The following is a 26,369-nucleotide window of genomic DNA, read 5'->3' as shown; positions in this document are numbered from 1 at the left end:
TATACACTCAGCAGGACATCATATGGTATGGAATGACCCTTTGGCTAGTTTGGGTCTGTCCTGGCTATGTCCCTTCCCAATGTCCCATGCCCCTCCAGCCCTCTGGCTGGCAGGGCCTGAGAAACTGAAAAGTCCTTGATTTAGTATAAACATCACCCAGCAACAACTAAAAACATCAGTGTCCTATCAACATTGTTCTCACATCTGAGCCAAAACATAGCACTGTACTAGCTACTAAGAAGAAAATTAACTCTATCCCAGCTGAAACCTGGACAGTATCCACCCCTAATTCCATACCATTTACGACATTCCACACTTTCCAGGACAACCTCATTAACCACCATCACCCTTCCCATCCTTTTACATAATACACAGACATCATCCCCCTAGTCTATGCACCACCCCTGTAAAAATGTCTATAAAATGTCCATAAATGTTCACAAACTGTTCACAAAATATTCACAAATTGTCCAGTGAGTTCATTTAGTCCATGAACATGATCTCTTATGGTGGTAACTCAGTAGAGAAGAGGTTGTGTGTTGTATGGTTTTATTGGTCACCAAAGCCAGCTCAGGTCAGGTCATGGCTGCACTTGCACTAGTTTTTGTAAGGCTTGTCCTCTAATGGTTCAGGTGGTTCCTGCTACAGTCATTCCTATAACATGAAACTCAATTCATGGTTTACAACTATTTAAAGGTATATCCATTACAATCTCCACCCTGGTTCTTTGGGACCACCCAGTAAGGTTTAATATTGCAATGAACTCCTCCCCTTGCCCCTGCTCTGGCTTGGACTTATCCACAGGCTGCAATCTGCTCCAAGTGGAGCCTCAGCTACAAGCCACGGTCTCTCCAGGGGCATACCTGCTGCGGCACAGACTCATCCACTGCCACAGTCACTTTGAAGTGCACCTGTTCCAACATGGTCTTATCCCTGGGCCGTCACCATAGACCTGCTCCAACATGGCCTTACCCACAGCCACAGTCCCTTCAGAAGTAAATCAGCTGCAGCATGGCCTTATCCCTGGCTGCCTCCAGGGCTGTACCTGCTCTGTCATGGGCTTATCCATGGCCACACAATTTGAGGTGCTCCAGCATGACCTCACGCACACCCACTGATGCTTCAAGGTGTACCGACTGCAGCACAGACTTATCCACAGCCACAGATGCTTTGAGATATACCTTCTCCAATATGGACTTGTCCTTGGGCCACAATTCCTTCAGAGGCATTCCTGCTGCAGCACAGACATAGCCATGGCCACAGGCACGCTGAGATATACCTGCTCAGGTTTGGACTTATTCACGGTCACAGGGGCTTTGGGGTGTCCTGCTCCCATGTGGACTCATCCACAGGTCACAGTCCCTTTGACTCGAGCTCACACTGGAGTTCCAGCCTGTCCAGCAGAGCAGCACAGAAACAGCAGCCATGCCCTGGCCACCTGCCAGCCCCGGCGCATCGCCATGGCTGTTACCAGAATGTTCCCGGGCACAGCACAGTGAGTGATAAGCAGTGCAGCAGCACAGCAAGCAGCAAAAGCAAGAAGCAGCCACTAATGAGCACTAGACTAATATACAGTGAGGCAAGCATGCCCCGTGGCAAGCACAGAAACCTGCCAATTCAGAGCTGAACAGCAACAACAGTTATAAATTCAAATTAGCATATTCCAATCAAGACTGTTGTTACGTTGAACTCTTTGAGCCCCAGCACCAAAAAATTATTGTCATGGTTTAACCCCCGCTGGCAACCCAGCCCCACGCAGCCTCTCACTCACTCCCCCACACCCAGAGGATGGGGAGGAGAATCAGAAAAGGAATGTAAAAGTCAAGGGTTGAGATAGGAACAATTTAAAAATTTAAAAAGAATAAAGAGGTAAGAACAACAATAATAACAATAGCAATAATACTATCAATAACAATAATAGCAAAATGGAAAGGTGGGGGAAAAGGGTAAAGCAAAAGCTGTGCGCGCAAGCTAAGCAGAACAAGGAATTCATTCACCACTTCCCATGGGCGGGCAGGTGTTCAGTCATCTCCAGGAAAGCCGGGCTCCATCACACGTAACAGTTACTTGGCAAGACAAATGCCATAATGCCAAATGTGACCCCCTTCCTTCTTCTTCCCCCAGTTTATACACTCAGCATGACATCATATGGTATGGAATGACCCTTTGGCTAGTTTGGGTCTGTCCTGGCTATGTCCCTTCCCAATGTCCTGTGCCCCCCCAGCCCTCTGGCTGGCAGGGCCTGAGAAACTGAAAAGTCCTTGATTTAGTATAAACATCACCCAGCAACAACTAAAAACATCAGTGTCCTATCAACATTGTTCTCACATCAGAGCCAAAACATAGCACTGTACTAGCTACTAAAAGGAAAATTAACTCTATCCCGGCTGAAACCAGGACAACCTGTTGTGAACACCCGCGTATAAGGAATTACATTCTCTCTGAGTTCGTGATTCCAAGATCATCATAATCCTGTGATAAAAAGGGTTTAGTAAATCCACCAAATCAGACAATTTTCACACAGGCCTGAATAATTTCAGATTTTTGTTACATACACGTTCCCAGCAGTGCAGAAAAGACTTTTATGGTGTTACTATGTTGCTTAACATTCAGTGAAAGCAATGTGAATTGGCCGCACATCTCTATAAAGCAAAAGGAGCAGAAAAACTGGTTAGTTGACAGTTAGTTCTGTGTTGTATAGTTGTTAATTGTTTGATTAATGTGGCTTAGTAGTGAGCATGGGGTGAAAGAAAGTGACAAAAATATATTTAAAGGGCAGAATGGAAACTACTTGTCTGATTTAGAAACTTCTTTGTTATGCTCAGTTTAATATGATATAGCTGTTATTTTATGGAAAAGAAGGACATACGCAGATCATAAAACCGGTTTGTAATGTGTCTTGTGTACCAACCTGAAAATAAATGCTTTGTACATACGGACACACGCACATGCAGAGACATGTGGCTAATGGATAAAAAACTTTCAAGCACCAAATACGCAGGTGTGACTGCTGCTGGAGAGGGATGTCACTTAAATGATTTAATATATTTGAAGGGCACTGAGTACATCCGGATGGAGAGACTTAAGATTTGACTGGGTCCCAACTAGATCCCAACTGAATGAGACCTTAGGGAATCATGTCTAGCCTGGATTCTTTTGCAGTGCAAAAGCTGTGTAGTCAGGCAGGAGGAAGCCAGGTACATTTTGGTTTCCCCTGCAGTCTGGACAACTAGTGAACCTGAACTGTAGAATGCCTACATCTGCTGTGTATTTATACACTGGGAACAGATTTACAATGGTCATACACAATGCCTTTCAAAGCTTTTCAAGAGGCTGGTCCAGGAATCATAGAACCATTTAGGTTGGAAAAGACATTTGAGATCATCAGGTCCAACCGTTCACCCAGGACTTCCAAGTCCACCACTAAACAATGTCGCTAAGCACCAAATCTATGCATTTTTTAAATACCTGCAGGGATGGTGATGCCACCACCTCTCTAGGCAGCTGGTTGTAATGCTTGACCACCCTTTCAGTGAAGGAATTTTTTCCAAAAATCCAATCTAAACCTCCCCTGGTGCAACTTGAGGCCGTTTCCTCTTGTCCTGCTGCTTGTTATCTAGGAGAAGAGACCGACCAACCCCCACCTGCCTACAACCTCTTTCCAGGCAGTGACATGTGGAAAACAGACCTCACAATGATTAGGTTGTAAAGTAGGCATGTTCATTCAGCGCTGGGCAGCACGGGGGGTAGTCCCACCAAAATCGTGCGTGCCTTTTTAACATTTTCAGACCTATTTATACATGTTACATTTCTTTATCAAAAAACACACATAATATTGATTATATTCTTTATCTAAACCCACACATAATATTGATTATATTCAATCTTCAGGCTACACCTCCACTGCAAAACATTGATTATAAGTAATCAATGTACATGCTACAACGGTAAACATATCTAAGTAACGGCAAGCGACTTCTATGCAAACTCATCATGACATATAACTCTTATAGCATACTTAGAGGCATTATATGTGCAGTATTGATTAAGTATGTGCTTGCTTATCAGGCTAGGATGCCTTGGCTCAACTGCCCCCTTTTTCTTGTGCCCTTTTCTAAGGGCTTTTCTTCACTTTAAGTACAGTTGTGAACATTTCATTAGTGCAGCTGTTTGCCCTTCCTCAACCTCGTATTGTTTATGAGGGGTCCAGATCTCAAGCCATGCATCCGCCAATACCAAGCACATACTTACTACAATTATTCCAATATTCTTCATAATTGTTTTCTTCTTATTCATCTCTTCAATTTTCTGTCTGATTCACTTGTCCATTTACTTGGTGCTTTCTTCACCTGAGTGTGGTGGATCCAAGAGTGTTGTTTTTTGATCTTGATGGCAGTGAAGGTGGTCAGAAGTACTTGAAATGGTCCTTCCTACTGTGGTTGCAAAGTCTTTTCTGTAAGAGAATTTATATGTACATCGTCTCCTGGCTTAATATTATGCACTGGTTCATCAAGGCCCCTTCCCTGGGGCCCAATCACATGTTTTCAGATTTTATTTAATTGTTTCCCTAGTGCTGTCATGTAAGACGTTCTAACCTCAACTCCTGATTGGATAGTTATTTCTCTCTGTATCGCATATGGTTGTCCATTTAAAACTTCAAATGGACCCACTCCCTCCTTAGTTCTAGGTTTTGTCCGTATTCGTAAAAGTGCTAAAGGTAGAGACTGGGGCCAGGCTAAATTTGCCTCTTGCCATAATTTAACAGTTTGTTGTTTAATCAAATGATTCATCTTCTCCACTTGTCCACTTGACTGTGGGCGATATGGAGTGTGCAGTTGCCAGTCTATACCCAAATAACGGCTAACTTGTTGTACTATTTTGGAAACAAAATCTGGTCCCCAAACTGCTGGGACCCCAAATCGTGGTATAATTTCCTGTAAAATGATTTTAGTTACTTCCCTTGCGTTTTCTGTTCTGGTTGGAAATGCTTCTGGTCAACCTGAAAAGGTGTCTATTAACACCAATAAGTAATGATTCCCCTCTTTTCTTGGGAGTTCAGTGAAGTCAATTTGCCATTGTTGTCCAGGTCCATTACCTTTCCCAGTTTGCCCCATCTCTAATTTGGGAGTGTTTTTAGGATTGGTCTGGAGGCATATTTCACATTGTTGAGTTACCTGCCTTATTGTAGTATATAAATTTCTGGCTACAATTTCCCTGATTAGGTGTTCATATAAAGCCTTGGCTCCCCAATGCCTTTTCCTATGCTCTTCCCATATTAAAGGCCACCGTAAGTAAGAGGAGATAATTAATTTTCCCTGTGGTGTATAGGCCCACCCTTCTTTGTTATATGAGCCCTCTAAATCCGTAATAAGTTTTCGATCTTCCTTAGTATATTCTGGTTTGCTTTTTAGGGAAATTTGCCTGTCAGGGATTAAAGCCCCCTCTATTTTTACCTTTATTTTGGCCACTTGTTTTGCCTCTCTGTCTGCCAACTCATTCCCTTTTTCCAAATCCGAGCTCACTTTCTGGTGTGCCTTTACATGCATGATTGCTATTTTCTTCAGGAGTTGGACAGATTCTAATAACTTCAGGATCTCTTCCACATGTTTAATGTTTTTCTCTTGAGAATTTGACAGTCCTCTCTTCTTCCAAATTGCTCCATGTGCATGTACTACTCCAAAAGCATATTTTGAGTCAGTATAAATGTTCACAACTTTACCTTGGGCCAATTCCAGGGCATGAATTAGGGCAATTATTTCTGCCTTTTGTGCAGAAGTGTTCATAGGCAAAGTTCCTGATTCTATTACCTCTTCGCTGGTAGTGACGGTGTATCCTGCACGTTGGTTACCATTTAGCACATAGCTGCTTCTGTCTGTGAACCAGTTTTCCTCCTTCTCAATAGGGCTGTCCTTCAGAATGGGACGGCTTGCATATGTTGCTTTGATGGTTTCTAGGCAGTTGTCGTGTACCAGTTCTCCTGTATTTCCTCTGAGAAAAGAGGCTGGGTTGACCATATTAGTGACCAGAATTTCCACATCATCCTGTTCTACTAGTGTAGCTTGATATCTCAAGAATCTTTGTGGAGAGAACCAATGTCCACCTTTTGCCTTCAATACTGCCAATACTGTATGCAAAACCATAACAGTCATCTTTTGTCCTAGAGTAAACTTTTGGGCTTCCTGGGTGTTTAATATCACTGCTGCAACCACCCGCAGACATCCAGACCAACCTTTGGCAGTTGCATCTAACTCTTTAGAAAGATAAGCAACTGCTCGTTGGTACAGGCCTAGACTGTGTGCTAATATTCCTAGGGCAATGCCCTGCTTCTCATAAGAGAAAAGAAACGGCTTACTCCCATCTGGGAGTCCCAAAGCCGGAGCTGACATCAATGCCTTTTTCAGTGATTCAAAGGCTCGTTCAGTTTCCTTGTTCCATTCAAGAAGGTTCTGCTCAGCGGCAGTTAGGGCATACAGTGGTTTAACGAGTAATTCATAGTTATAGATCCACAAACAGCACCACTCCATAATTTCCAGAAAGGTTCTCAATTCTTTTACTGTCTGTGGTCTCTGAAACTGGCAAATTGCTTCTTTATGGGCTTGCCCCAAAGTTCGTTGTCCCACACTAATTTCATATCCCAAATAATTTACCTTGCACTGTATTATCTGTGCTTTCTTCTTAGATACCTGATACTCCTGGAGTCCCAAGAAATTTAGTAAGCTCACTGTCCACATCATACATCCTTCTTCTGTCTTAGAAGTGATTAGGATATCATCCACATACTGCAACAATTTTCCCTCTTTGGCCGGGGTTTCCCCAGATTCTAAGTCCTTTGCAAGTTGATTGCCAAAAATAGTGGGACTGTTCTTGAATCCTTGTGGCAACACAGTCCAAGTGAGCTGGGTCTTTTGACCACTCCGGATTTTCCCATTCAAACGCAAATAATTTTTGGCTGGCCTCGTGGAGAGGGAGGCAAAAGAAAGCGTCTTTCAAGTCTAAGATGGTAAACCAAGTCAATTTGGGTGTTGGTGTCGTTAACAATGTATGCAGATTTGCCACTCCTGGGTAAAGGTCTTCACTTATTTTGTTTACTGCCCCAAGTCTTGGACCACTCGATGTGATCCGTCAGTCTTCTGGACAGGTAATATAGGGGTATTAAATTCAGACTTGCATTCTTTTAATAATCCTAACTGCAAAAATTTCTCTATTACTGGCCGGATTCCTTCTCCATCTTCTTTTTTTAGGGGATACTGTTTAATTCTTACTGCTTTTCGGCCTTCTTTATTTTTTACTTCAATAGGTAAAGCATTTTTTGCTCTTCCAGGTGTACCAGTAACCCATATCCCTGGGTACACTTGATTTAGAACTTGATCATTAATTTTGCCTTCTGAGACAGGACTGGTTAATGTTAGGCTTAATATTTGAATATATTGTTGATCTTTTACTTCTTTTTACTAAAAGGAAGTAATTTTTCCTTTTTCAAATACAATTCTTGCTCCCAATTGTTCCAACAAATCTCTCCCCAAAAGTGCCTTCGGAGAGTTAGGCATATATACAAATTTATGAATGCCCCATTGCTTGCCCATTTCATATTTTAATGGCCTACAAAAGTATGCCTTTTCACTTTGGCAGGTTTCCCTGTTTATCATAACATAATCGTTTCCCAGAGGCATTAGAGCTTGATTCAAAACTGAGTATGTTGCCCCTGTATCTACTAAAAATTCTACCTTTTGTTGTGTTTTCCCTAGCTTAAGTGTAACCAGTGGATCTGCTAGGGTAGATTCCCCAGGTTCATGTTAATCTTCTTTTATATGAGCTATTGTCTTCTGTGACTGTCGGTTCCTGTTCCTTGGGCATTCTTTTTTCCAATGTCCAAACCTTTTACACAACACACATTGATTTTTTCCTCATCGAGCTGATAGTTGCAGTCGCTTTTTCTCCTCTCCTTGTACCACAGCTATTATTCTTTGTCCCTGCCTGTTGTTATCCTCCTGATCACTGAAAACTTGCCAGGCCTCATCCAATAATATCTCCAAGTCCCTAATTTCTGTGGTTCGTAACCTCTGAAGTTTTCTTCTAATATCAGCTCTAGACTGACCCAAGAATAGTGAGACTAACTGTTGTATCCCCACCTCTGATCCTGGGTCTAGAGGTGTGCTACGGTGCACTGTATCTCTCAGTCGATCTAAAAATTCCGATGGGGACTCAGAGGGACCCTGTTTAATAGCATACAACGCTGACCAGTTTATACTTTTAGGAATAGCCCTTTCCACTCCTTTCAAAATCCACTCCTAACACCTCCATATGGACCGATCTGTTTGGGCGCCATTTTGGATCTTGGAGGGGAAAATATTTCTTAACCTCTGCCCCTGTATTGTCATGATGGTCTTCAGCTAGGTTCCCTGCCATTTTTAAAATCAGTTGGTTTTTGGTCTCTGTCATACATTCTAATAACAATTGTATGTCCTTCCAGTCAGGGTTATGCTGTTTTATAATAAACTGGAAGCATTTTGTTACACTTATCGGATCATTTCTATAATCTGTTGCTACCCTTTTCCACTCCCCCAGGTCTGTAGTGGAGAAAGGTACTTTGAGTATCACTGCCCCACTGTCAGGCCCCCCCGCCTGTTGTAGTGGCACTTGGACCACAGCCAAGGTCATCTTTTTCCTAGTGTGGAAAGTTACGGGGCTGTCCGGGGCAGTGAGAGTTCCATCTGAGTCCACATCCTGCCCCTGTACTCGAGGGGGAGGCTTAAATAGGTCAGTTAAATCTTGTTCTGATGCCTGGCGAATTTTACCTCTTTTAGTGCACCTTTGACCAATGCTGCAAGCTGAACAACACCTTTTCAATTTGCCTTTAAACTCTTTGTTATTCTCTCGCTTGAGTGTGAGTACCAGGGGATCTTGTGGGGGTACCATTCCACAGTCCCTTTGCCACTCCAGATGGTTCCAGAGAGTGAAAAACATACCTGCATATGAGACTTCATCCCATTTTCCTTCTCTCCTTAGAAATAACATTAGTTGTAACAGAGTGTTATAACCTACAGCCCCATTGAATGGCCACTTAGCATCACCTTCTAGTTTATATAACGGCCACCATTGACTGCAATATTTGATAAGAACCTTTTTACTTTCTGTTCCTCCAGACCCAGTGATACCTTTCCAATGAGCTAGTACACAACCCAAGGGGCTCTTTTTCAATATTCCTCCGCCTTGGCTGTTTCCCATCTCTTATTAGTTTAGATCTTGGTTATTCCTTTTTGCAAGTTTCCACGTGAGTCACTTTTTACACTTCGTTATAGTTCTTTAGCAGTTTTCTTCCCACACATCCCAAATATCTGTTACTAAATTTTTCTTTCCACACACTAGTTTCACTATTCCTGTTTCTTGGTGAGATCTCTCCTGATCATAAAAGCGTGATATTTTGGGAAAACACTTTGGACAATCAGGCTTTCGTCTACTAGATATGCAATACCATCGCTTTCCACAAGATCTACACCTTAGCAGGACCCAAGCAGGGTGCCAGTTTTCATACAATGTAATTACAAATCCACATATAAAGCAGAGGATTACCCCTACCTGTCCACTAATTCTTGAATTCTGAGGTGTTTCTCCAAGAGGTTGTTCCCAGTCCAAAGCCACTTGCCACCCTTCGGGCTTTATATATGCTCCTCTTAAATAAAACCACTGTTCGTTTTCCCTTCTTATCCAATGTCCACCATCATTCAAATATTCCCAAAGCTCAAGCTCAAACCACTGAATGAGTGACTCTCTATCCTGCTCCACTTTGGTATATTTGTATATTTCACCCCTCAGATATCACAATTATATTAATCCAATTACTAGTTCAATTCCTTCCAAACTGGACAACACTTAGGGTCCGATTCCTTACCCAAAAAGTCACCACTAACATACATAAGCTAATAATTGTTATTAACAAATATAACTCGGTTTCCATGCATGCAATTATTTATTTTAGATTTCTTACCACCTTTCCTTATGTGTTTTTATGCCAATTTTCCACATCGATCTAGTCGTTCTATTCAGCAGCTGCAAACAGAAATTTTCCAAGCGCAATTGTGAGGAGGTCCCACCTACCCTTCACCTCTCTCTTATATACCGATCATTGACAGGTCCATCCTGGTACTTAATAATAAGATGCGGCGGCAAGCCCGGATTTGCTCGATCTACCCTCAAGATCGCTAGCGGCTGCTCTACCGGTAAGCAAATCCCTTACCAATTCTCAGAATACTCTTTTTGAACGGGTTTTATGCTGCACACCAAACGTCTTTGTGTGATTTACCAGCCACCCCTACTAGCCACGCGTATGGCTTATAGGCTTCTATTCTAAAACCATACCATTTTATTCTGCGGCTTCAGGAGATCTTTGTCTGCTCCCACAGTAATCAGCCGGCAGCAGAGGCTCCACCAAGGAGGTTGCTCGGTCCTCCACCAAGAGCGTCTGGTCCACAGCCAGTTCTGCAGTTGAGCAGAGATACCTCCTGCCCGGGTCACCAAAACTGACGTGCGGAAAACAGACCTCACAATGATTAGGTTGTAAAGTAGGCATGTTCGTTCAGCGCTGGGCAGCACGGGGGGTAGTCCCACCAAAATCGTGCGTGCCTTTTTAACATTTTCAGACCTATTTATACATGTTACATTTCTTTATCAAAAACCACACATAATATTGATTATATTCTTTATCTAAACCCACACATAATATTGATTATATTCAATCTTCAGGCCACACCTCCACTGCAAAACATTGATTATAAGTAATCAATGTACATGCTACAACGGTAAACATATCTAAGTAACGGCAAGCGACTTCTATGCAAACTCATCATGACATATAACTCCTATAGCATACTTAGAGGCGTTATATGTGCAGTATTGATTAAGTATGTGCTTGCTTATCAGGCTAGGATGCCTTGGCTCGGTTGGTGTAGAGAGCAGTAAGATCCTCCCTGAGTCTCCTCGTAAGACTTGTTCTCCAGACCCTTCACCAGCTCTGTTGCCTTTCTCTGGACATACTCCAGCACCTTCACTTCCCTCTTGCAGTGGGAGGCCCAAAACTGAACACAGGATGTGAGGTGCAGCCTCACCAGTGCCCAGTACAGGGGACAAGCATAATTCTACCTTCCAGATCTGGGGGTGGATACAGTTTATACTCCAGGGTTCTTTAATGAAAATATAACATCTTTGGAGATGTGATTGCCACTATATTCCTCCAGTCCTCGACTTTCAGGATTGCTTATTTTTTCTGTGAAATGCCTGACAGCCCAAGGGCTGGGCCAGAAAAGCCTGCTGATGCCTCATGTCTGTCTGCTTATGTTCCATGCACACACAACCAGTTTCACAAATCTGTGTTATTTATTAGGAGGTGTAGCTTACTGTGTCCTTAGTCGTTCTTAGATGGAAAGCTGTGGGTCTCTTTTTCTTTCTTTTATCAAAAGCAAAACCGGCAAAGGACATAATCTTTACCATTAGGAATTACTGGACGTTTCAAAGTTAGGTTTTGAAATTACCAAATTGACAGTATTAGTTTAGATACAGTACAGTTTAGAGATGCTACTATAGAGCAAACCAGCTAAAACTACTTTGTTTTTCTTTCCAAGGCTTTTCTTGACTCAGTTTTTTGTCGATATTACCTTGACTTTGATATTTGCAGTGTAAAGACATGCCCTTGTTTTACATGGTGGTGTGACTTTTTTAGAGCTTTCTATCAACAATAATCAAGGACCTGATTTAATCTGTAAGTGTTTGAATTGCTGATTAAATGGGATGATTAAAAAAAAAAATGGGTGGTGGTGGAAAAAATTCAGCCAATAATCTATATGCTTAAGCAAAGTGTTGATAGATACAAAATGCCTCTACTGTTTTATTTTGCACCCACTCCACCCCCCGTTTGCTGTTTCTTATAACATGGATAGTGTTATGAAAAAATCAGGTCAGGTGGTATTAAACAGAAGCTATTCATATTTATCTCTACCTCAAAAAATATAATTTTCTGTGTAAAAAAAGTTGAGTTGAAGAGCACAATCAAAGAAGCACCTTTGGAAGCACAGTAATTAGCAGATACGTTTCCATGAATAAATAGGTGTTCTCATGGCTTTGTGTAAGAGACTGTGCCGGTGAGACCCACCATCACCACAGCAGATGTGTTGTCTCAACATTGCTATGGCAGGAAATTCATGCCATCACCAGAGTGAATGATCTATACATTGTTAAGGCAGGAAGATACCACCACTGCCGCATCTATACATTGTTAAAGGAGGAAACCAACTGATTCCATGGTGCAACAGGGAGGCTGATCCTGCAAAACTTAACCAAACCCCTGTGCATGTGCCCAGACTTGGGGTCAGGGGGATCAAGGTGCCTGGAGGCCCCTGAGGAATGTTGGGCACATACACCATTGCCGGGTGGAAGGTGTGATTAAGCAGAACCGCTTGTAACAACTCTATCAAAATCAAAACCAACTAACATCAGACGGATTGTGCCCCCACTGGACTTGGAAACAAATCGGACTGTCAGGATGCTGCAGCTCCGGGGTGGTAGCTATTGCTCTGAACTCTTTCCTTTTTTTCCTTCTTTCTTTCCTTCCTTTCTCTCTCTTTATCTCTCACTCTCTCTCCTTTTGCATTCACAGATTTATTGTTGGGCAAATAAAGTTCCTTGGCTCTTGACTTCATTTTGAGTCTTAATTCTGTTCCCAAGAATACAAACAGAACCATGCTCTGGTTTCAGACTGGCATGCGACACTTTGCTATCTTGATAACCAGGACTGCTACTTCAAGTTATTCAGAAGGTGAAGAAAAAAGAAGAGCCGTTCTGTGTGCAGTATTATTAGACTAAGAAGAATAATATTAATTAATTAATAAAAACCAAGATCCACCCAATATAAAGTGTGTTAGGAGGTGCATGAGGAGTTTAAACGAAATTTACTGATCAGGAGCAAAAAGTGGGTGCCACAGTCTCCCAGTGTACCAGTCACCAAAATTAAAAAGTCTTATAAAGAAATAGGCCTGGAAGTTTGCACCCTTCACCTTTTTCCCTGTACAACTGGAGTATGCAGGAACTAAAATATGTAGTATAGCTAACATTGTTAGGCTAAGATCACACTATTAAATAGTTAAGTGTTGCAGAAAGCAGGTTTGTGACACTGCAAGAAAAATAGTTTGGAATAATTTAACATTACAAAATAGATACGGTGTTAGAAGGAAGAGGAAGGTGTGAAACTGATGGTGGACGCTTGAGATGAACACATAAAGAAAACGGTGGAGGTCTGCATGCTTCATTTAAGAGTACCTACAGAAATCTTTGATCTTTGAGTAGCAAATGGATTGACACATATGATAAATATATTTAAGTGATACCACAGTTAAAAGAGACACTAGGAATATTAGCTACTATGGCTTTCAAAAGAAGACATGTATTAATATATTTTACAAATGGCTATTAAAACAGACATTAGAAATGTTAACGGTAAGAGAGAGCCATAGGAAGACCTGCCTAGCATGGCAGGAGTATATAGCATGATTTTCCTAATTTGTCAGATAGGTAATATTTCACCAGAGATATTCTTTTACTTCAGTTTTATCTCACTAACTGAATATTTACATTTCTTCAGACAGTATGGCTTATAGAGCATGCGTCATGAATAACAGTGGAGGGATGTATTCCTGTCTTGCAAACCACATACTGTTGTCTGAAAAATAGAGACCTCATACGCAGTATGTATGAGTTATGAAACACAAAGATAGATCTTTCTTGCACTTTTAGTCTCCCAGCCATTTCAGCCCAGCTGACCAGAATAGCTGAATTCTGAAAACACCCTTTTTATGTGTATATTCTGGTATCAACAGGACTATTCATGGTGTAGCATTTGCAGGATTGGGGTCTGTAATTTTATGTGAACCAATACTATATGCGTGCTCCAAGAAACTCTTTCTGACTTTGGACATTTTTGCTGAAAGCAAGGTCAGACACTGATTTCCTCTGCACACATTAACTAGTGCCTCTGTCTGCTTTTCTCTAGTATTACCTAAGTCTCCGATAGGGAGTTCAAGCTATCATGCTGTAAGAGGTAAAGCTTGTCTTCAATGAAAAGGGTTTTTTCTTGATTGCAGTGAGAGATGTTCTTCCATGACTTATGATGCAGGCACTTGTTTTTTGAGGGCTTGAAATTAACAACTCAAGTGTCTATTGCTTGCAACAACAGACGGAAATAGCAGTTCTGTGGGTCTGGAAAACTTGGGTCAAGAATGAAGGAAGTTCTGTCTGATTTTATTGCTGAAATTTTATTGCCTTTTCACATAGACATTTGTTACAAAGCAAAATGGAGAGAACCATATTCCCCCTGTGTGAAACAAAATAGTACTAAGTTACTGTATTGTTTCACACAAATACTACGGCTGTAATACTAAAAATCAGTGTTTTTTGTTCACCTCACGCAACTATAACACATTTATAACAGCAGTCTCATGGATGTATTTTTGTGATTTCCAAGAAATGGCAGAACACAAAATATCCCTGATACTATTTTATCTTAAAATCTTGAGAAAGGGTTTTGTGGATAAAAGTCCACCACAGGCAGAAGGTGTGCACAGGATCTCCAAAGCCCTTGGCTGCCAAAGGTATGAACATGAGAAAAAGAAAACAACAAAAAGAAGCAATGGATTTCTCAAAATTTGTTCTACTACAAAGGCTTTATGACAAAAGCACTTTCATAAAAGATAGTTTTTGTTATTTCCCTTGGCTTTTATATTTTTTGAGTGGTGTTTTACAGCAATGACATGTTACTAGGGCCTGAGGAAGCAAAGTAGGCAAGTTCAGTTTTCCAAAATGCATGAAGCAGCATACATTAATAAACCCAACAACAACAAAAGACTTGAATTTCTTAATGAACTATGATTGCCTCTTAGGAGGGCAGCATATAAAGGGAGTTAAGTATGACTACAAAAGCATATTGTTTTTATAGTGACTGCAGGTCATATTTAGCACTCATGTTCTCCTTCAGGATATATGGCTGTGGCAAAGGAGTATGGAAATGGCTTTTGTGCTTCATCTGCATCTTGCAAGTTTCTTGAATTAAGTCTTTTGGTGTACAGATGAGAGCAACCAAAAGCTCTTTACCTTGTGTCTAAGATCTGTCTCCACCTGTAATCCAGATGGTAAGACCCCAAACTATGGAGAAGGTTGTCAGGTTATGGGAGTCATAAATAAAAACAGTCTATGAGAGACCACTTTTACTGTATATGTAGCTTTTTATTCTTGTGACTGAATCCTAACTTTGGTGAGTGGCATATGGTTTGCTCCACATGGAGTTTTTTTAACAAGTCTGAGGGTCTTATTTGGTGCCACCCCTCAGGACTCATAGGAAATACATGAGTGGACTCAGGGTGGCTCTTCACTGTGTTTCAGTTAAGGAAATTCCACTGAAGTATGTGTCAATCTAATTTGCATCTGTAGTAAATAAGCTCCAGGAATATCTGAATGACTCACCCAATTAATATCATATGTGGCCATTTACCACCAGCAGTCCATTTTGAAAATCTGAGGCAAAAATATTTTTCCTTTGAATCTTCTGCAACCAAATGTGTCAGGTGATTTATGAATAGGTTGCATTCTATGGAGATATTTATTTTTGCTCTTTTGATATATATATATCAAAACAGTATATCTATCTATCTATCTATCTATCTATATCTATCTTTCTATCTTTCTATCTATCTATCTATCTATATCACAGTGTCTTATTCTTGAATCAAGTCTTTACATCAGTAAAGATTTATTCTGACTAACAATGAACTATGATACTACTAATGATATAAATGTAGGACAGGTCTCACTTTTTTACTGTCTTTACAATGAAAGTCAAAGGAGGATTTGCCATAAATACTTGTTTCTGATTTATTCTTTGCTGAATTAATTGAAACTGGAAACAAATTACTCATAGATGAAGTACTGAGAAATTTATTAATGGTTGGTTGAAACAGTGGTTCCATTAATGAAAATAATAGCAGATTTTGTTCAGCTGTTATGGTAATTTGGCTCACGAATTAAAATACCTAAGATAATTATGAGGAGTCCCTATGAGCTATTTGATGGAAGAAGAAAAACAGTTGTCCTTAGAACAGAGACTAGCAGTCTGAATTGAAGCTAAGTTAGCTCTTATACAGTTTACAGGTTGTTCTAGTTGCTTTAAAAGCATGGTCCAAAATATTTGAGATGAGGTTTCAGATGGAATTTAACAACTCTAATGTCTTACTAGACTACTTTTACCAGTAATTCCTCAGACTGTCAAAACCAGCTTCTACCCACTGAAGTCATCCAGGCCTTATGCAAAGTACCTTTGTCAGAACTATGAAAATATCCTGTGACTAGTCTTGATTCAAGCTTTACAAAATTAGGAATCGGGGAATGATATGATATATATATAAGATTTTCTGGATATTGGACTTGAATATTCATGCTTTAAAAGTAGTTGACTAGATTGTTTCCTTAGATGCAAAGAGCCCATATTCTGCAGGATGAGGAGTCCCTTATGCATAAAAAGTGTGGTTTTGTGTATCCTCTAGAGTCTATTTGAAAGTATAGGAATTTGCATTGGGAATATTAACATTTGTGTAAATAAAGTATGAGTTTTGTGAGAGCACAAGAAGAAATGGCTGAAGAAAGGACAGAAAACCAGTGTGTATCAGTAGCACCTAGAGAAGCAGGTCACCAGGATCAAAGCATATAGTAGATGCATTTGTCAAGATCAGGAAAACAAAGACAGACTGAAACTGCTGAGAAAAGATGGAAGATGAAGAGCAGATCTGTAATGTTCAGACACCCAGACAAATGAGAAAAAAACCCTACATTTGCAAGGTTGCTCACATACTCATAACAGATAAGACAGGGTGAAGAGTCAAAAAGATCTAATTATTTCATGTCCTAGCAGGTAGATTCCAAAGGCATGTCTGAAAATCGCTTGCTTATTATCAGTCATGGTAACCCACACTGTATGAAAAGGACTTGAGAGTAACCATCCCTTTTCTTCTGGATTACACACAAGAAGCTTTGGCCAGACTAACTAGTTATACATCTTGTGGCTTGCAAGTATGAAAATATAAAAATAGCTGAGTGAAAACAGTTTTGTTTAAAACAGAAATCACCTTCTCTACTGTCTCACATTGAATTTATTACTAGTTTCTACAGAAAAAAATTAGGAAATAGTTAGGCAGATTGGCTAGTCTGTTGGTATCCCCAGTAGACATGTGGCTGTCATATGGGCATGCCAATCTCATGAGGGTATGGTCTTAGAAGGACGTGTCTTCACCCAGCTGCATGTGTTATACTGTATGTTGCTACAGAGCTAACATTTGAATTGCAGTCCTGATCAGAAATTGATTAATTGAGTCGTATGCTATATGTCTTTGTCGTCAGCTTCAAGGATATGCTTGCATTCTTGACTGGGAATGTGACTGTTGTGGTTTAATCCCAGCTGGCAACCAAGCCCCACACAGCCGCTTGCTCACTTCCCCCCATGCAGAAGGATGGGGAGGAGGACTGGAAAGGAATGTAAAACTCAAGGGTTGAGATAAGAACAATTTAATAGGTAAAGCAAAAGCTGCGCACACAAGCAAAGCAAAGCAAAGCAAAGCAAAGCAAAGCAAAGCAAAGCAAAGCAAAGCAAAGCAAAGCAAAGCAAAGCAAGGAATTCATTCACCACTTCCCATGGGCAGGATGCTCAGCCATCCCCAGGAAAGCCGGGCTCCATCACGCATAACGGTTACTCAGGAAGACAAACGCTGTAACAACAAATGTAACCCCCTTCCTTCTTCCCCCAGTTTATATACTCAGCATGACATCCCACGGTATGGAATACCTCCTTGGCTACTTCCAGTCACCTGTCCTGGCTGTGTCCCTCCCAATATCCAGTGCCCCTCCAGCCCTCTCACTGGCAGGGCCTGAGAAACTGAAAATTCTTTGATTTAGTCTTAACATCACCCAGCAACAACTAAAAACATCCCTGGCCATTAGCATTGTTTTTACACCAAATCCAAAACACAGCACTGCACCAATCACTAAGAAGAAAATTAACCCTATCCCAGCTGAAACCAGGACAGTGATAGAAGACATCATAGATTTGGGATTATTTTAGATCCTCTTCCTCTTTCACACCATAGTCTCCCAGCTTGTTTTGTTGTGGCTGTTGGTGGGTTTTTTTGTTTGTTTTTGTTTGTTTGTTTTTTTTTGTTGTTGTTTTTTTGTTGGTTTTTTTTTTCCCCCTGCTAGTATCAGATTTCTGTTAGAAGACCAAACTTGTGACTTACCTTAAGTGGATTTGTCCATAATGTGAGAAGCTGAAAATATCTGACAACTGTTAATTCATGATTTGTGCTAAGACAGCTTGATTGATGGGCTGGCTTGAATAATTTCTGAAGTATTCAGGCAAAATAATGCAAAAAAAATTGACTCTTTTCACTTCAAATCCATATTATGTGATAGTCAGAGGTGGATCCACAGCCATTAATCTAATTGTGAGATGGTACGAAATAAGCTGACTGTTCAATTGGGAATATCATATACAGTTTGGAACATCATATGTTTGTGTATCAAAAATAAACAAAATTGAAAATTAACATTTCTTTCTTAATAATATCTGATTTTAAGCTAATTAACAAAAAGTTTTAGTAATTTCCTACTGATTCTTGGATACAGGGTGAGACCTATAGCAGTTTAAATAATCTGCTGTACATAAACCGGATTTTACCAGATATAATTTTTCTTTTTCTTCACATCTGAAGAACAGTGTGTAAATAAAGAATCATTAATTGCTAAGGAAACAAATAAAAGTCACATATAACAGCAGCAGAAAGCCTCTTACTATGCACTTGTGAAAGAAATATATACACTCAACATTTAAAATTATACCTTTAAGATTGTGAACTTAACTTTGGGGTCTCTTCCTGTCTGAATTATTCTGTGATTCTGTGACAGTGAGTCAGCCTATTGGGGAGGAAACTACTGGGTATACTTAAACTGCAAGAATAAGTTCTAAGCAAATCTTGGGGCATTTGCAGATTAAAAGATCTGCAAGAACAGAGTTTATGAAAGAGAAAATGATTCCAATACTTTTTATCTGCTTATTATTAACATAAAATTATCTAAACTGTATAATGTAAGTGGACAGTATTAACAGCAAGTTAACATATCTCTGTAGGGCAAACAAGTTTTTTATTTGTTTTTTTTTTTTACATTCCAGCTGGCTTCTGACTTTGCCCCCCGCCCCCCAAAATCTCAGGTAATTTCTTTTCACTGGCTGGATGGTTGAGCCCAAAGAGTGGTGGTGATTCAGTTAGATTCAGTTGACAGCTGGTGTTCCCCAGTGCTGGGTACTGGGGTGTCATGTGAAAGGGGGGACAGATTTTCTCAGCCTCTAGTGTTTGATCTGTCTATCAGCACCCCCGGAAAGACAAGACCCTTGCTCTCAACGAGTCTGTCAGCATTCTGTTACAGAGATGCTGGATCGGAGGGTGGTTTGACTGACTTGTTCAGGGAAATGCGCCAACAGCATTAGGGGGACCCCTCAGCAGGTCTTCCCACTTTGTTTGGTTATGTTACCCACAGCTGGTGACTGCTAATGCCCACCAAGGACTAACACTAACAGTTTATGAAATAACTCTTCATTAACATAAATCATGACAAATCAAGATTTGTGATTGCTGGTGATAGGGACTGTCTGCAAAAACAAGCTAGAAGTGTTATACAACTGAACTATATACAACCAAAACTAGAATCACTAATAACAGCTAGAGTGAGTTATTCAACCCACACAGAAGACAGGCTCAGCCCATTGACTGATCCCACAAGTTACGATGGAGTCTTCACAAACTTCTTCCCTCATTCATTCACTTTTTATACTTTTCTTTACTCTCAGGTGGAGCTTGAGTGACTCTAGTCATACATTCTTTCATTATTGATTGGTGTAAAATTCTCTTGCTTCTCACTTAAAGATATAGCCAATAAAACATAAAGTGCATGCTCAGTGAGGGGTGGTCGTACCTTGGAGATGGGTAACTTTGGGATGGAGGTGTGTGTTATTATTATAGTAAGTAAGGTTCATCCATGGAAAATGCTTTCGCCACAGTTGTTAGCTCATCAACAGACATCTTCTCTGATATCTCTCATTTGACAGCTACTATGTGGCTTATTGGCTGTATGGTACCATTAAGTTCTCCATCCTGCAGGGAGTGCAGCAGAGCCTGGTCATGGTGTCTTCACTCCGCTCCACCCTCCACTGCTCCTCTAGGATAGCAGGCTGTGTTGCCTCAGGAAGCATGGTGGAGCAGATTCCATGCATGCCAACCATCCTGACAGTGGCAAATGTATTTTACCCTTAAAAGGTTTTTATACTACTACAACATCTGTTGGACCCCAGTTTTCTCTGATTTCCCCCTCCAAGTGTTTACCCACATGGGACCAGTTCTGTTTAATGTCTTTATCAATGACCTGGATGAGGGGATCGAATGCACCCTCAGTAAGTCTGCAGAGCACACCAAGTTGAGGGGGAGTATTGATCTGCTTGAGGGCAGGCAGGCTCTGCAGAGGGAGCTGGACAGGCTGGATCAATGGGCCAAGGCCAAGTATGAGGTCCAATAAGGCTCAGTGCTGGGTTCTGCCCTTGGGTCACAACAACCCCCTGCAATACTACAGGCTCAGGGAAGAGTGGCTGGAAAGCTGTCTGGCAGAGAACGTGGGGGTGCTGGTCCACAGATGGCTGAACATGAGCCAGCAGTGTGCCCAGGTGGCCAAGAAGGCCAACAGCATCCCAGCTTGGATCTGAACCACTGTAGCCAGCAGGACAAGGGAAAGGATTGTCCCCCTGTACTTGGCACTGATGAGGCCGCACCTTGAATACTGTGTTCAGATTTGGGCCCCTCACTGCAAGAAAGAAATTGAGATACACTAGAGTGTGTCCAGAGAAGGGCAATGAAGCTGGTGAAGTGTCTACAGAACAAACCCTATGAGAAGCAACTGAGAGAACTGGGGTTGTTTAGTCTGGAGAAGAGGAGGCTCAGGGGGGACCTTACTGCTCTCTACAACTACCTGAAGGGAGGTTGTGGGCAGGTGGGGGTCGGTCTCTTCTCCCAAGTAACAAGTGATGGGGCAAGAGGAAACAGCCTCAAGTTGCACCAGGGGAAGTTTATATTGGATATTTGGAAAATTTTCTTCACTGAAAGGGTTGTCAAGCATTGGAACAGACTTCCCTGGGAAGCAGTTGAGACACCACCCCTGCAGGTATTTAAAAAATATGTAGATGTGGCACTTAGGGACCTGGTTTAGTGGTGAACTTGGTAGTGTTAGGTTTACGATTAGATTCAGTGATCTTAAAGGTCTTTCCCAATCTAAATGATTCTGTGCTTCTAAATTATGGATGAGAGAACATATCTTTGGAGACAGCTTTAAAAATAAAATCCTCAAACACGCTTCTATCTTCTAAACTTACATTCATTTACATATGATTTGTAACCTGTACGGTGTAGTTAACAGGATACTTTATGAGTTAACAGTCATAGCTTATCCCTTCATATCATCATTAGATCAAAGCTTCAACTTACAAATATTTGCTAAAAAATAGGTGTTGGCACAAGACAGCATCATTAATTGTGTCATAAGAGCACTCACTGCAGAAACATCCTCATCACCTCATTGCTGCACACATTAAGCAGACACACGGTTGGCTGGCAAGGTTTAGTCCATTTTCACCCCTACAGGAAGAAGACATGCTCTTGCTACGACTAGCATCCTATACCTCTACCTCCTTTTCAAACTAGCGCAACTTTCATATCAACTTGTCTTTTAGGAATCTAATGAAATTTAGTTTGAAAAACTAAGTTGTAATGTAGTCAATAAATTTGTATGTTGCAGAAAAATAATCTTCGGAACCCTGGAATACAAAACTACTCTTATAAATGGTTGAATGAAAAAAATGTCATCAGTTCACTTCTTTTTTTGTGTGTGCCTCTTTTTCAACATAAAAATATTGTAGAGTCTTGCATTGCTGTTGAATCTTGGAGAATTAATTTTGTGAATCAACCATCAAGATATGAGTAATTCTAAGGAACAATCTATAATATGGGCAGGTCTGACAAGTTGAGTTTATGTGGAAAACAAGGTCTCAATACTGCTGCCTGAATTCCATTTTTGGACACGGCAGTTGTCTAATGATAACATGATAGAGAAATATATAAAGTAATAATTTCAGTAACTTTGTAGAACTGCAGTGGAGAGTACTGGAGAGGTGTTGGAATTCAGCTCATACCTCATCTTCTCAGGAATAACCCAAAGGTCTGGAAAGTGCTTTCATAATAGCCGGGGTTCGTGACTAGTGAAATCACAGGAACTTCTATGCTCAGGATGTCCAGACACCATCTGTAAGCTCAACAGACGTGACAAGTCTACAGGCTGCCACTTTGGTAGGCAATCAAAAATTAATCTGAGATGGAAAGGAGGTAAAAAAAGAGTGGGATGTATCCTATTCTCTGAAGATGCTTCATGAGTGGTTCAAAGTAAGCTGAAGCTGTGCTGTTGCCAACTGGTCCTGCCTTCTTTTGCCCTTTTGGTATGCAGTCCTACTGGTTACCCGGTGTTGGCTGTAGTAACAATGAAATTGTTGGGTGAGTTGGAGCTGCCTTGTTGTTGAAACCATGTCTGTACGAAATACAAAATGGGATTTTTTTTATTTGGATCAGCATCCTGGGAAGGGGATGTATATTAAAAAAAAAATAAAAATGCTTGAACTGCTTCTTTTGATGTCACCTCTGTATCTGGTTCATTTAACTCCAAAACTGCATGAAGTGAGGAAATAAAAAAAGTCTTTTTGGTCAATACTTTGGATAAATATACATTCACAATTGTGTCTTTTATTACACTATGTTGAATTTAAAGGAAAGAACAAATGCTTGCATCCCAGAGCAAATATTTGTAAGAACATGTTGAGCTGCAAACATTCAGCATCTTGACTTAATGTCCTGGTTTCAGCTGGCATAGGGTTCATTTTCTTCTTAGTGGTTGGTGCAGTACTGTGTTTTGGATTTGGTGTAAGAACAATGATGATGGCACACAGATGTTTTTAGTTGTTTTGGGGTGATGTTTAGACTAAATCAAAGAATTTTCAGTTTCTCAGGCCCTGCCAGTGAGAGGGCTGGAGGGGCACTGGATATTGGGAGGGACACAGCCAGGACAGGTGACTGGAAGTAGCCAAAGAGGTATTCCATACCGTGGGATGTCATGCTGAGTATATAAACTGGGGGAAGAAGAAGGAAGGGGGAGGGACATTTGTTGTTATAGCGTTTGTCTTCCTGAGTAACTGTTATGCGTGATGGAGCGCTACTTCCCTGTGGATGGCTGAGCACCTGCCTGCCCATGTGAAGTACTGAATGCATACCTTGTTCTGCTTTGCTTGCGTGCACGGCTTTTACTTTACCTATTAAATTGTTCTTATCTCAACCCTTGAGTTTTACATTCCTTTCTGATTCTTCTCTCCGTCCCTCTGGATGAAGGGAAGTGAGCGAGCAGCTGCATGGGGCTTGGTTGCTGGCCAGGGTTAAACCACGACACTTAATTATTATCAGTGCAGTCCAGGTAGGGTGACTAAGAGGAATTAAAGATGGTCCCAGAACTAGACATGCCTTTTTCTTGGATTGGATTACTTTCCTTTATCTGTAATGGAAAATTTGTTAATTAGGTTTTAGATATTTAACATAATTGTGAAAGTTGATGTGTGTTAAAGAAAAAATTCACACAGATGTGGGTACCACTAAATTTGCTTTAATCACAACTCAGAATCGGTCCACCACCTCAGTGAGTGGCAGAGAACAAAGGGGTGCAGCACAGCTTAGATACACTCATCAGTTCATTATTCAATGTCCAAAGTTTTTAGAAGTTTCCTTTAGTCTTGTCAGTTCTGTGAATCCACAACCTGACTCTGTCCCACTGGGTTCATCCGTTCGGTTCCAGTCTCTGCCTCGGTCCCATGGTCTTCCTGGGATCGTGATGTTCTTTCTACCTGCTTTAACTCCCACAATCCTTCAGACACACTTAGTCTTTGAACAAGCAATTCCTATTCACATATACTAATTTTTCTAAAAAGTTAAATTTTTAATTCTAAGTTAAATTTTTAAATTCTAAAAAAAATTTGTGCATTTCTGAGAGCACCTGTGTATACTAATTGATCATCTGTCTTTTTTCTGTTCTCCTACTAATTAACTTGATTGGGTTTCAAACCAGCCTTTGATTAGGGCTATACAAGGGACAAGACCTGGTTCTGTTGTTTAACAGCTTCAGCACTTCAAATTTCTTAATTCAAAATACATTTTCTTTAACAATTCCCTCCTTTTGTTTTATCATTGCATACCTGCAATAGTTGATGATGTTATTTCCAAGTTCTTGTAATTTTGCTACTAAGGCTGTCACAGAAGTTATTAATACAATCACAGACACAACTATAAAAATCACAACAATTGTTATAATGATCAGTTTCTTTAACCATGTTGATAGGTTAGGGAACCAAGATGTTAATTCCTTGATACCAATAAGCATGGTTTCTCAAATCTGACAAAAAATGTTACAAATTCAATAAATATTGGGTTACCTGTTCATCTCCATCCAACAAACTTGTCTTTGCTGGGACATAAGTTCCTGGTATTGCTATAGTATTTCTTATATTCCATAAAACTAAATTCAGTTTAGTTCATACCTGAACTAAAGGCCATTTTACCTTCAGGCCATTTTAACCCATTCTGTTGACAAACTTTGACTAATTTGTCTTTGAGAGTTCTATTCATTCTCTCTACCTGTCCTGAGGATTCTGGATGATAGGGAGTATGTAATTGTGATCAAATTCCTAATGAATGATAAATCTGTATTAATATAGCTGCAGAAAAGTGAGCTCCCCTGTCAGAATCAGTTACCTCTGGAACTCCACATCTAGGAATAATTTCCTTTAAGAGAGCTTTAACAACTGCTTTTGAGTAATTTTCCAAGTAGGAAAACTTCCACCCACCCTGACAAGAAGCAGGTATGTGAACTCCATCATTTTAGGCATTTCAGCATAACCAGTCTGAGGCTTTTGAAAAGTATACGTTGCTGGAAGTCGCTTTCCCAGCAGTGTCTTCAATCTTAAAGAGGCATATTCTTTACATAGTTGACAGCTCTCACAAACTCTTTTGGCTGTTGCATAAATTCCAGGCGTTGCTCACAATTGCTGGATTCTGAGAGCAGTACTTTCTGGTCCTCCATGAGATCTATCGTGCTGCCAGCAAGTGATGGGTAATAAACACCTCTTTGGAAGTAGTGGTTTACTTCCTAATAGTCACTGTCCATCACATTGTTGTCCTCCCACTTTCTCCCAGGTTTATCTGTCTTCTTTAGGTAGATCTTCGTAGAGACGAGTTATGTCTGGGAGCTCAGCCTTATGCTGTTCAGTCAGAATCAGAGTCATTGTTCAAATCCCTTGCTGTGCAGCAGCTTTTGCTGCTTGATCAGCCAAGGCATTTCCTTAAGAAATTGTCCTGGCAGCTGGTATGAGCCTTTACATATACCACTGCCAATTCTGTGGGCAGTTGTATTGCCTCTAACAACCCTTTAATTTAAGTTCCATGTGCTATGATCTTACCTGAGGAGGTAAGAAACCCACGCTCCTTGGATAGCATACCTGTAGCATGAAAAACTCCAAATGCATATTTAAAGTCTGCATAAAGGTTAACTCGCAGTCCAAGTGTATATATTGCAGCCTCAGTGAGAGCTACAATTTCAGCACCTTGTGCGCCTAGATTGGGAGATCAAGATCTGGCCAATAAACCTTGAGCTGCGTATCCAGTGCAGTGCCAGCTGTCTTCACAGTATGGTGATCCGTCTGTCCTCTGTAGGTAGTGACATTAAGGTAGCTGCATTAAGTTATTACATCTCTCAAGTTTCACATTGTCTGCAGGTAAAAGCACTACTTCATATCGATGTGCCCTTTGTGGAGAAAGCACTTTTTCTGCAGATGGCTTCAGAAGTATTTTCCACTTCATGGGGTATACACACTGTCAGGGAGTGTCCCAGGACAGTAGTCCATGTTCTTTCCACTAACTCAGCAGCAGTTGTTATAACCCCTATACAAAGGGGAGTTAATAATTTCCTTTAATTACAGGACCTAGAGTACAAGAATAATAAGCTGTTGTAGACAAAGTTGTAATTTGGAAAGAGATGTATGGTATCCCTTTTTTTGCAAGTTATTCAGTGTCTCTCATACATTCTTCTTCTGCATGACTAGCTAAAAAGGTCATCCATATACTGAACTGAAGTAGAATGTCCTGGAAAATTTAAGTCTTTAAGAT

Source organism: Falco punctatus, assembly GCF_963210335.1.
Source record: "Falco punctatus genome assembly, chromosome: Z".
Classification (NCBI taxonomy): domain Eukaryota; kingdom Metazoa; phylum Chordata; class Aves; order Falconiformes; family Falconidae; genus Falco; species Falco punctatus.
This window is presented reverse-complemented; position numbering follows the sequence as displayed.